This window comes from Vulpes lagopus, chromosome 19 (assembly GCF_018345385.1).
Source record: "Vulpes lagopus strain Blue_001 chromosome 19, ASM1834538v1, whole genome shotgun sequence".
Taxonomy (NCBI): Eukaryota; Metazoa; Chordata; class Mammalia; order Carnivora; family Canidae; genus Vulpes; species Vulpes lagopus.
This window is the reverse complement of record NC_054842.1, coordinates 27,383,539-27,396,717: the sequence shown is the minus strand read 5'-3', so window position 1 is coordinate 27,396,717 and position 13,179 is coordinate 27,383,539. Positions and strand designations below refer to the sequence as shown.

Below are 13,179 nucleotides of genomic sequence, written 5' to 3'. Positions count from 1 at the left end.
TACTCTGATGAAACACTGGAGCAGTTTTGATTCTTTGAGTTGTTTTTTTTCCATGTAATTAAGCTGATTAGTATCCCATATGGAGTGGAAACAATTGGTTTCACGTATGCTGGTGTACAGTTACCCACAGAGCTGTAATTGTTTACATGTTTCCCATTTCCTTGTGGAAATTTTTAGACTTTGTTAGATAAAGATCTAGCAGACTTGAACTCTGTGAACATTACAGCCTCTGGTTATCAGACAGGCCTGTATCCTGTTCAATGGTATGAGATGAAATAGGTATTCTACAATTTTGTACAGAAGGAACTTTGAAGATGCTTGCCCAGCATCCATTTCCTTTTGCCTGTTTCTGGCCAGTCCCCTGACTTTTGTTCAGGGAGTTTTGTTCAGGCCCATGAGGGCCTGAGGTTTAGGGAAGCCGACTTCACCTCCCATTGCAGTATGGGTTTGCTTGGTCTGAGTAATCCTGCCTCCTTGTCACAGAGATTAGACTAGGCATCCAGACCTGAGACAGTTAGAGTGTGACATTCCTCAGGCCAAAGGGATCGGCTCGGGAGTGGACATCTGACCAAATTCTGGCCAATGAGATGAGATGGAAGGTGTGACAGGAGTTTCGGGGTAAGAGGGTCTCACTCTTTTCTTATTATTTATTATTTATTATTTATTTATTTATTTATTTTCCACTATTTTCTTTTTTACAACAAATTTTATTTATTTATGTGACAGAAAGAGAGCACAAGCAGGGGGAACGGCAGGCAGAGGCAGAGGAAGAGGTAGGTTCTCGCAGGGAGCCTAATGGAGGGCTTGATCCCAGGACCCTGGGGTCATGACCTGAGCTAAAGGCAGATGCTTAACAGACTGAGCCACCCAGGCAACCCAGAAGGTCTCACTCTTAAGAGCGGTGTTATTTTTTTTTTTTTTAAGAGTGGTGTTATTGAGCCAAGTGGTCCCTCTTCTTGAGGACATTGTTATGGCCAGACTGAAAAACCAGGGGATGCTATGGTCATCCTGTTAAAAATAGTGAGTATGCTGCAATCCACAAAAGAGGGAGGGACCAAGCAAAGGATAGAGAGAGAGCTTGGAGGCTGAGGAGAGGGAGTTTGGACACTACTCTACGTTTGGACTCTTTCAGTTACATGGGCCAGTAAATCTCCTTTAGGGTATGAGTCAGTTGAAATGGAGTTTCTGTCATTTCAGCCAAAAGCATCACTACTGATATAGACAATTTTACCAAAGAAATGTGAATAAAAAAATGAGAAGTCAGATTAACATAAATGTGTGGATGCACATAGGAAATACAATAGAAACCAGGCCTGGGTGTAATATAGTGTCCCTTCACCCCCACCCCCACCTATATCTTCCAAATGAAGAACTGAGTTCAGAGTTTCGACAAAGCTCTGAAGAGACACAGCCTTAGAATTCCCACTAGGCTTATAAACCCTAGATAGCAACAAAAAGCTGTACTTCGACAAATTCCTTCAGAGAAGTCCTATGGGCAACTTGGTACCAGACCCTACCTTCACCTAATCCTGGCAGCTAAGCCCAAGGCCTCCTTCTTTTTTGCTGTAGTTCTCATAAAATATTTGAACAGAAAATAGTTCAATGTGTCTCTTGGTTTTTTACACAAGGTTCTGTCTTGATAACCTTGCCATTTTTCTTTAAGTGGTTTATTTTTTCTTTATGAAGAAATAGGAAGATAAGTTCTTCACTTACCTAGACATGAGCATGGCATCCTGATAAAAATAGTGTAGTCACATTCTGTCTGAACCTCACTTTCTATCCCCAAGCAATTTGTCAAGATACTTTCCTAAATATAGAGAGTTCTCCTGCCAAGAATTCTGGTGGCAGTTGTCAGGCAATAAAATTGCAATCCCTTGATTACCAATGAATGAGCAAATGAATGGTCTCTCCACTGATCGATGACATCATATTGTATAGATTTACTGCTACTCTTTTGAAGGATCCATTGTAGACCTGGTTTAGAGTGCTGTTACCTTTATCTTTTTTTCTTTTTTCTTTTTTTTTTTAGAGCGTGAGAGAAAGGGGTGGGTCAGATCATGACCTGAGCCAAAACCAAGTTAGATGCTTAACCAACTGAGCCACCTTGGTACCTCTTCCTTTATCTTTTAAAAGGGCTCTGAACTTTCTGAAGTTTAATAATTAGAATGGAATATTTAAAAAAACTTTCCTCAATATTCAACAATGAGTATTATACCATTATTTACCATGCAACTATTATTTTGACACATTGCAGAGCACTGGTGATGTGGCCATTGTGGCCATATAACCTGCCTAATTATTTAACCCTGAAGTTTCTTTTTAAAGGGAATAGTATGGACAAGTGGAATGCATAAAGCATATTTCAGGGAATAGTGAATTGACCAGTCTGGCCAGAGCAGAGAAAAATGGGGAATCCTTTTCATGAGGTAATGTAGAAAAGTCTTAAAACCCAAACTAAGAAGTTTGAATCTTTCTCCCATAGGAGTATGGTCCTTGGTATGGGAGAAATGAGGACTGCAGGGTTTAAGAAGGCGAATCTGTTTGCAGAGTGCAGGACCCTGAGGCTGGGGCCCATTTCAGATGACATGAAGTGGTCCATGTGCAACTGGAACAGCATGACTGTGAGTGTGGTGAGAAGAGTGGGAATGATGAGCCAGAGTGGAAGATGTTAGGGAGACAAAGAATTGACTTGCCCTGGGGACCAACAGAGCAGGAAGTCTAGACAGAGAGGGCCTCAAAAGTGATCCTCAGGTTCGGAGCCCCCATAACAGGTAGATGAAATTACCACTGGAAAAGTTAGGAAATGCAAAAAGGGGAGGCAGTATTAAGTGGTAAGAAAAGGAATCTGTTTTCAGAATGACTGAGCTTGAGGTGACAGTAGGACAAAGAGGTAATGCTGCCCATCATGCAGTTGGAAAGATGTAGTTAGAGGTGAGAAGAACAGAGAAATGGAAATGGAGATTTGAGAGCTGTTGCCTCCTCAATTCTTCTTTTGAGAAAATCCCACCTGTGTTTGGGTTGCCATGGCCCAAATGGAGAGGATAAGTCATGATTGGCTGAAATCCAAATATGATAACTTATTTCCCTTTGATCAAGGGTCAATCAAACAGCAAAGTGAGCATGTGATCCAGTTCTGGCCAATTGCCAGGGGGCTTCTAGGAAGGACTTTCTTCCTGATAAAACAGACCTCCATGAGGAGAAGGCTGTTTTGCTTCCATCTCTTTCTTTCCTCTTGTGATGCTGTCAGGAGAGAATGGGATTATTGGAGAGATGCGGCTTGACATGTTGAGAGGTATGGCTGACACACTGATGGCAACAAAGCAGAAAGATGGTCAGAGGCTTGGGTCACTGATGTCTTTGTTGGTTCACTGAACCAAGTCTGGAATTGCCTGCATCCAGACTCCTTGTTACACAAAAGTTTATTAGATGTCCTTGTTACTCATGTTACCGTTAGTTGGTATTTTATTACCTTCCTCTGAACATATCTTAACTGAAACAGATATAATTACTAATGCCTGTGAGAACGGATGTGACCTGAGAGCGAGGGAGGAAGAGAAAGATGAAGCCTGGAGATGCACCCATATTTAGGAGATGGGAGCTTTTTGCTAATTAAACTGAGCTTTTTAGTAAAAAAGCTACAGAGGAAACTTGTTGTAATTATGAAAACATACCACACACAAACAGACACACCTACAACCTCCCTCCTCGAACCACATATTCCAGAGAGCGTACATTCCAAATGAAAGGTCAAAAAGGAGATGGGTTTCAGTTTGGAGCTACAGGAGGGCAATTATTTCTCTAATGTGATTTGCTTCCTGTAGCTTTTCTGATCCCTCCAAATGAGATTGTTTGCTAAGCGAGGCGTCTCCTTCCTCTTTCACCCTTGGATGAATTAGGGAGCAAGAGGAATTGGTCAAGGCTCCTCACCATGATGGGCTGAGGAGCTGTGGGTACTCCCTGTGGATAGTGGTCTGCCACTGGAGAGGCCACGGGCTGGAGCGAGGAGCTGACTCATAGGGTAGGGAGAACGTGGCCTGGATCTTTCACAGAGGTAAGCAGTGTCCGATTGCATTGGGGGGAGGAGGGGGAGGTTGTGACAAAGAAAGCCCTATCTATTCCACTGAGCAATTAATGCCATTATTTTTCTTCAAAAAGCATTTTCTCTTAAGCCATTGAGGATAATTTAGCCCCCATCTTGACAGAATATACTAATGACTGCTAATGGATACATTCTTTTAATAAATGAAGAGGCACAAGAAAATTGCCTGATATTAAGCAGAGTCCCACGTGTCTTATCTGAGCCTATAATGGCCCTATCAAGTGACCTAAGTGAAAGAAATGTGACTCTTCAGGGGTTAAAGGAGTCTATTTTTCCTTAGTGCAATATAAATTCACTGCGAAGAGGAATAATAATTCATTGGTCTATCCTAAGAAATGGGTATAAAGGGGGCCATATCTCAGGTTAAATGATGCATTTCCTACTGGTAGCAAAGAAAATATGAAATAGAACCTCTGTGCACTGTGAATTTATATAAATAGCTTCTTATCTGGCAACAGAGCCTGAAACTCTTTTGGATCTCTGATCCTTGAAATTTTAGCCCAGAAGTCAAAGAGCCTGGTAATTTGTTGTTAATTTTGTCCATTCTTTTTTTCAATACCTTCCAGGGTGGTTTCTGCTCGTGGGTTTGGTTTGGTAATTTTAAACTCTATTCTTGGAAATGTTTCTCAAGATTCAAGTAATCCCTAGTACTCTACTTTTGGGGAACACTTCTTAAAATGTACAAAGAATTCCAACAAATCAATAAGAAAAAGACAAATAACCCAAAAGAAAAATGGACAAAAGAAATGAATCAGAAAATCAAAGAAGACGAAATGGCCAATAATCATATGAAAAGAGAATGATCTGTATCAGTCTTCTGCAACTTGCTGTTCTCAAAGCAACGCTATGATAGCTTCATCCATTCACGTTTTGTGTGTGGCAACATTCATTCTCACTGTTGTAATACTATTTCACTGGGTGAGTATTCTATAATTCTTTTTTTTTTTTAAGATTTTATTTATTTATTCATGAGAGACACAGAGAGAGAGAGAGAGAGAGAGAGAGGCAGAGGCACAGGCAGAGGGAGAAGCAGGCTCCATGCAGGAAGCCCAACGGGGGACTCAATCCCGGGTCTCTGGGATCATGCCCTGGGCTGAAGGCGGTGCTAAACCTCTGAGCCACCCAGGCTGCCCAGTATTCTATAATTCTATTCTCTATGTCAGCATGAGTCTATATAATGCTCAGAACAGCTGCAAATCACATAATAGATTGCAAAAAAAAAAAAAAAACTTGATAGAACTATTTTTAAAAAGCCAAGTAATGATAAAAACAAATGCCTTGGGGAAGGGGGAGATTGACATTGGGGATGGGATAAGAGAATATATCTGTTATCTATTGTTGAGTAATGAACCACATTACTCTGAAATGTGTGGCTTAAAACTGAAACTTAGTGGCTTAAACAAAAATCAATTATTGTTGACTCTGCAAGTCAACGCTTCAGGCAGGGTTCAGCAGGGCTGGCTTGTCTCCATTACACAGAGAACCATCTGACTCTCCCCTGTGACTGCATTCAGCTGGACTGGGCTGGAGGGTCGAGATGGCCTCACCTGCAAGGCGGCCATGCCTTGGACCTTTTCTTTTTGGCTTCTCTCTCCATGGGGTATCTCATCCTCCAGGTCCTCTTTTTTCACACAGTCTTTCTCTCAGCATGGTAGCCTGGAGTTCTTGACAAGGACAAAGCACCCACATAATACTTGTGTAATTAAAACTTGATGGCAATTAAAATAATATATTACCTAATGAAGGAGTGCTCTGTGGCCCAATACTTTTTGGAAATGCTGTATACAGCATCCCCTCTTAGAGACTGATAACGAAAAAGAAAAGCTTGCTAGAGGTTATGAGAAGTCTTGCAATAAGCAAAGAAGAAAAGATCTTTGGTGATAGGAGCTGATAAGAAAAGGCAGAAGTACTTCATCTTCTCTGTCCTTGGGGATATGACAAGGTTCGAGAAAGCTAGAAGGCTTGGGCCTGCCTTGGGAGAACCTCCTCATCCTATGAACTCTCCTATTCCTGCCCCCTCCGGGATACAGTGGAACCATGGGTGGCTCTTTCTGACTGCCAAGGCCTGCTGCACACACATAAGGCTCGCAGAAGTGGCTTCGAGGTCAGAGTCCACGATGCTGCTCCTGGAATCAGGTCACCTAGGTCTCTGCTCCTTCCCCACTGCCCTGCCCTGGTCTTGAACGAGCTCATCTTTCTGATGCTTACCTCTCTGATGCTTACCTCTCGTTTGCTTTAACTCCTCTGACCTGCTTTGGTCAATTATCCTGACCACTTTGTATATGTGGACCTTCCATTTGTCCCTTATGCCTGGTGACCATAAGCTCCTAGAGCTTTTCTCTCTTCCTTTCCTTTTATTTAATCTGGAAGTTAAGCCATGCCAGTTTCAACAAACTCAAATAATACCCTGAAATGAAAGCCTCCCCTGGTCTGTTCCCATCCCACCATCCCACTGTCAATGGCTGAGTTTACTTCCAGATGATTTTCTATTTACATAAACACAAATATGCATGTGTGTGTGTGTATTTGAACAAAAGGAGTATGAATATGTTGCTATACTTCCACAATCTCTCTTCCCATTTACTATTGCATCATGTACATACAGTCTTTCCAAGTCAGTGCATATAACTCTTTAATAGCTGCAGTACTCCGAAGTACAGACCTTCCTTGATTTATTTAACCATGTCTCTCTCGATCAACATTTACGTTGCTCCTTATTTTCTGCCATTGTAACCAGTGTGGCAGTGATCCTCATTGCACACGAATCTTTGCACATTCATGCGAGTGTTCTGAGGAACAGGTTTCCAGAAGCAGCAGTGCTGGGTCTCTAGGTATGCCTGGCCTTCCCTGTCTAATTGCCCTTTTGACCCCAGTGTCCCAGAGACCTCGGCTGTCATCCACCTGCATGCCGGGACCATGCTACCGTTCACGCATTCCAGGACCTGTCTTACCTGCTCCTCCTTGGAGAGCCAATCCCTCATGGCCTGTTCTCTGGAGCTTTGCCCTGGCAGCCCGAGTTGTTCTCATCGGTTGACAACTATGCCTTGATTCCTGCACTTGCCACGTTGTGTTATCACTATCTTCCTACTTGTCTAATTTCCCCACTGGACCAGAAATTTCTAGAGGCATCATTAGTGTCTGGCAAGGCACTTGGTACTAAGTGACTGAGTGAATTCATTAGTCAATTTAACTGAACTCGCACTATGCTAAACAGGAGCAATACCAAAGTCCCTGTTCTTGAGAGGGTGGAGCCACAATAAACACATAATTGTAAATCATCAGCCAGAGACAATAAATGTCACGAAGAAAGGTGAGGTGGAGTCTGGTCTGGAGAATGGCCTTTGAGCAGAGACCTAAAGGAGGTAAAGGACTGAGCCTGTTGATTGTCTGGGAAGAACATTCCAGCCATGGATGTCTGAGTGACCAAAGGAAGGACAGGTAGAGGGCTCCTCACTCCCTGGTATGATAGGAGGATTCCCCTAAGGCTGAAAATATCACAGCAAAGTTAACTCAGTTTGGGAGCCTAACACTTATGTCCCAGTTTGGGTTCCCAGGAAGAAACCTCTGAGATTGGTGTGTAGGAGGTTTATGAGGGTAAAGGAAGGGATTTGTGAGGGAAGAGAGACAGTGAGATCGGACAGAAGGAAAAGTCTCAGAGGGGGTGTCCATCAACCCTTGAAAGTTCTTTTTCTTTCTTTATTTTTTTAAAGACTTTATTTATTCATGAGAGACACAGAGAGAGACGCAGAGATATAGGCAGAGGGAGAAGCAGCCTCCCTGTGGGGACCCCAACGTAGGACTTGATCCCTACGCAGGATCATGACCTGAGTCAAAGCAGATGCTCAACCACTGAGCCACCCAGGTGCCCCAACCCTCGGGAGTTCTGAATTCAACTCACCACTCGGGGTGGTCCCCAATTGGAGTGAGGGGGCCTGACCTTCTTGCTTTGTCTCCATCAGCCATGAGGTATCAGGCACCATGGGAAGGGGTCTAGCCTTGGGCTCACTGATGCTTTTTAGCCTTCGCCAGCCCCAGAGAGGGTCCCAGCTGAAGGGCTGTCTGCCAGCAGCATTCCCAGCAGCTGAGAGGGCGAACCCTTTGCTCTTGGAGAAGGTGCTGGGTGGGCCAGCCCAGAGCTTATCACAGGTGAGCTAGGTGGCCTTTGGAGAGAAAATGAGAGGAGAAGTTGATTTCCTGGGCCTGATGGCCCAGTCCTTTCTCTTCCCCAGCTCTGCCCAAGGGTGCTGATACCCGCAGGCTGAGTCTCTCAAGCTTCTGTAGGAGCTCCTCGAGCTCCCTGCTAGCTCTTTCTGGCCAGGCCAGCGGGAGCCACGGGTCAGACATTAAAAGGAGGAGAACAGGAGGAGGGCAGGTGTTTTTTCCCTTCCCTCTCTGCCTCGGCAGGATCTCAGTGAGCAGCTCTGTCTCCTGGCTCTACCTCCCCTGTTCAGGTGCCCAGTGTTTCCTGCCTCCTTCAGAGAACCTAAATCCCTGGGTTCTGGTACTGTGGTAAACACAAAATGGTTAAATCTCCTTCATGGAAGGACTGGCTGCCCCCACAGCAGGGGGTGCAGCCCGCAGGCTTTCAAGCATCAGCTCCTGCAGGGTGGGCCTGGCTAGAGGTCATGCCTCTCTCCAAAGCAGCCCACAGCTGGGGACTGAGGGGGTGGGGCAGTAAATGCCTCCTCATGTTGACTCCATGGAGACACCCTAGAGGGCCGCCCTCCAGGCTTGGCCGAGCCTTAGTCTACAAGGCAGTGCGCCTTCTTCCTCTGATGTCCGGCTGCTTCTGCTTCCCTTCTCTGGGGGTTGACCCCTGGTTAAGTGTCCTACACCCCAAACTATGCTTAAGTCTGCTTTTGGTGAACCCGACCTACAACACCACTTCTTCCCCCTGTCCTTCCTGCCTTGAAGTGGCTTCCTGTGGTGCTAATCTCTGGGGGGCCCCACCATGCACTGATTGGACGCTCAGATTTTCCATTGCCTATGTAACCAATCCACTGCATTATATCCCCGTCTGCTTAGATACTTATATTGAATTCAGTTTTTCTGGTTAGACCCTACCTGGTATACTGAGTTTCACATGTAAATTTAAGTTTGTATTCTGGCCTCCTCGCTTTAGCAATTGTGTTTTAAAGGGCCCCCTAAGTCACCCCAAAATATTTAAAAATACAGTCCTTTCCTTGGCCTCAGGACCACCTGTCAGTTGGAGACTTGTGACACTGAGCCCTTTGACAGAAAGAAAGGACAGAGCCAACCATGAAGGTGTAGCATCAGCAAGTAAAACCAGCCAACAGCAGGTGAACCATAAGCCCCTGTGGTACTCAGACCCGGTGGCCCAGCACTGTTCCACATAACCGCCTGTTCTCAGCTGTCACCTGTGACTCCCCCTGAGTATAGACATACAGATCTCCCTCATGTTATGATGGGGTTATGTCAGGACATAACCCATCATAAGCTGAAAATATTGTAAATTGAAAATGCATCTAATACACATGACCTCATAACTTAGCCTAGCCTAATTTAAACATGCTCAGAATACTTAATTAGCCTATAGTTGGACAAAATCATGTAACTCAAAGCCTATTTGATAGCAAAGTGTTGAATATCTCATGTAATTTATTGAATACTGTACCGAGAGGGAAAAACAGAACAGTTGTAAGGGTATTGGTTGTGTACCTGGTGATCGTGTGGCTGCCTGGGAGCTGCAGCTTGCTGCCTCTGCCCAGGCATCATGAGCAAGGACCGGATCGCATATCACTAGCCCAGAGTAGATCAAACTTCAGAATTCAAAGTGCTGTTTCTACTGAATGCACATTGCTTTGGCACCATCATAAAATTGAAAAATCTAAGTTGATCCATCGTAAGTCAGAGACCATCATTATGAGGCACCAGTGATCCCTGAGCTGGGCTCTGGCTTCTTTGTACTGGCCTCTCTCCTCCACCCCTACTGTCGATGTGTCTGGCCCTGACGTTGGCTGGTGTCTCTGGTCCATACTTCTTGGCTCTGTCCTAAGGACCAGGCTGGGACTGGGGTGAAGCCAGCAAGGGCCTAGGGCACACAACCTCTGACAGAGGCCCTGACAGGCTTGTGCACCTTGTAGGTGGGCAGCTGTCTTTGAAGAGGTAAGGTGGGAAGCTGGCACTGAGCCTGGTCAGAGGCTGGGAGTAGAGGGGGAGCCCCTGTATCAGCCAGAGCACAATCAGACAGATTACATCCATTTGTTTTTACAAGAGAGGACTTGATTGACGTAATTGTTAATTAGGTAATTGAAAAGGCAAGCTCTCTAAGGTATTGTGGAGGTAGCAACTATAGGAAGCAGCCACCACTCCTCGGGCTGGGGGGACTCGAAGAAGAGATTGATATTATTAAAAGTTGGAACTCAAAGGAGGTCCTGGGGACTGGGACCCGCAACCTCTGAGAAGTGGGTGCTACTCAGCGCATGCTGGTGTTTCTGAGAGGACCCCTGAGGTTGGCTGTGCAGTGTTGAAGAAGTTGCAAGCTGTATTCAGCTGTTGCCACAGGACCTGACTCAGCTGGGGCGATGCTTGTAGGAACAGGAAACTAAAGGGGAAACAACCTTGAGGGAACAAGTCTTTGCCTCTTCCGGCAGCCTTGCAAGTGCCTTCTAGCGCCCCCTCTTGGCAGAACCTGCCAAGGAGCCGCTGACAAAGCAGAACTTGAGTCTGTGAAGTCCCAGGGTCTTGGTCACAAAGCTGAGTACAGAAGAGTAGGTTTGAAGTCAAAGATCAAGAGCTCTGAATAACTGGCATACCTTCCCAAAGAGTTCATTAACATCCAGGGAGTCAGGGAAAGAAGTGGTCTGTGACCCGGCTGGCACAAGCTGACCCACGAATATAAATCAAAGGGAGAAGCAAGACACCATTTTGGGGTCCAGCCAGCGACTGGAGATTCAGTTTGCAAACAGGAATCAGCAGGTCTGAGTGATAATATCAAGCTTTCCAGATTGTTCAGTGACAGGCAGGAATGCCGCTAGAGCTACAAGAATTTGGCAATATTGATGCAGTAAACCACCAGTTTCTACGTCTTTCTTCCTACCTGGTCCCCAACCACCACACACATACACACACACACATATACACACACATGGGCGTGCATTGTAGATTCCTCATTCGATGCTGTGTCTGCGCCGTAGAATACAATGAATGGTTACACTTCCAACCACTTCTCTCAGTGACATACCTATCGCATAGTATTTTTCTAATTTTAAATAAATACTTTGCCCAATGTAGGGGTTGAACTCATGACCCTGGGATCAAGAGTCTCATGCTCTACTAAGCCAGACAGGCACCCCATAGGTACAGTCTTGAATAAGTGACTATATTTATTATCTGCTGCTGCATAACAAATTACCCCCAAATCTAGGAGGATTAAACAAGCAACATTTATTATTACTAAATTAATAACCATAATTATTATTGTCTCTCACTTCCTGTGGAGTAGTTAGCATTGTGGTTCAGAGCTTCTCACAAGGTCGCAGTAAGGAGACCATCAGGGCTGCCTGCCCCTCAAAGCTCAGCTTGGGGAGGATCCTCTTCTGAGCCCACTTGTGTGGCTTTGGCAAGTGTCAGGTTCTTGCTGGCTATTAGCCAGAGGCCTGTCTTGGTTTCTTGCCGTGTGGGCCTCTCCATAGGGCAGCTGGATTTTCCCAGAGCGAGCAAGCCAGAGAGCAGGGGAGCATGAGAGATGGCCAGAAGGGCAGAAGTCAGAGGCATTTTCCTAATCTCAGAAGTGACATCCATCACTTTTGTTGTGTTCTATTTTTCAGGAGCAAGTCAGGTCCCGTCTGCCCTGGAGGGGAAGGGATGACATAAAGGGACTCGATCCCAGGACCCTGGGATCACGACCCGAGCCAAAGGATCAACCACCGAGCCACCCAGGCGCCCATGGAGTCTCCTGTTTTAATCAAATTCCACTTATAACAGAGGTAGTGGAAGGCATATATAACGGTACACGTTAAGTATTGTGGCATCAGTTAGGCATCCACGATAGAAGGCGCACCAAATGACTGCAATTAGTATTCCTTCTACATAGCCAAACCCATTTAACTTTGCTGATTTGTTTAGGTCCCAGGTGCCTTTCATCAGCTTCCATGTTGATAGTTTACCACCCCCCCACCCCCCACCCCCACATCTCCAAACCACCTACCACTTAATTGTCACCCCACATGCAAACTCTGACATTCACTGAAACTAACAAAGATCCTAGATCTGCCCATGCAATAGTCGGGGGTTACTCGCTGCCTCCTGAGCAGCAACAGGCTTTGGTAGCAACAATGAGATCCACAGACTGTGAACTGAATTTCTCAGGGCAGGTGCTGACACAGTAGAGAGCTTGGTGAGAACAGCTCAAACCCTCCAACACTTCAGCATCGTCTACCTGAATTAAGGCAGGGTGCCTCCATCTCTCCCCTTATTGGCTGCATATTGCTTGGGCGACTTCAGCAGGGAATGAAGTCTTCAGACATTTGATGACCACAAAACAAAAACAAAAACAAAAACAAAAAAAACAACATGCCAATTGAGGCAAGAGAACATACTGGTACTGAATGAGCTTCAGTCTTTTGGGAACTGTTGTCAGATTCTTTCTTGTATTGATGGAGAAGAAGGAGGAAGAAGGTGTGCCAGAATAGGAGGAAAGGGAAAAGAAAATGCTAGGGGGAGGGACTGATGGGCTACAGATTTACAAGGCAGGGTTCACCGGTAAAATGGAGGACATCCAGTTAAATTAGAATGTCAGATTAAAAGAATGGAAAATAAAACTTTAAAGTATGAGGCTATCTCATGTAATACTTGGGATAGACTTACACTAAAAAATATTTCTTTTGTTTTTATCTGAAATTTGAATTTCACTGAGCATCCTCTAATTTTATTTGCTAAATCTGGCAACCCTACTACAAGATCAATCTCTCCCCTTTTGTCCCCGAACCTATCATCATTTCTCAGGGTCATGCTGCTGTGGGGCAAAAGGGACTTCCTTGCCCTTTCCAGTGGCCATGATCCTGGTGTTAATATTGCTGTCTCCTGCTGCTCTCGGCCCCCTGTAGCTAGTCCCCCAG

General features: G+C 45.1%; 1 long non-coding RNA gene across 1 annotated transcript; it reads left to right on the top strand.

The window, feature by feature from the left end:
• Window positions 1-3,333: 3,333 nt before the first annotated feature.
• Window positions 3,334-12,939, top strand: LOC121479082. Its single transcript, XR_005984639.1, has 3 exons — window positions 3,334-4,051; window positions 4,666-5,017; window positions 11,890-12,939. It is a non-coding gene; the product is annotated as an uncharacterized LOC121479082 (long non-coding RNA).
• The last annotated feature ends 240 nt before the right edge of the window (window positions 12,940-13,179 follow it).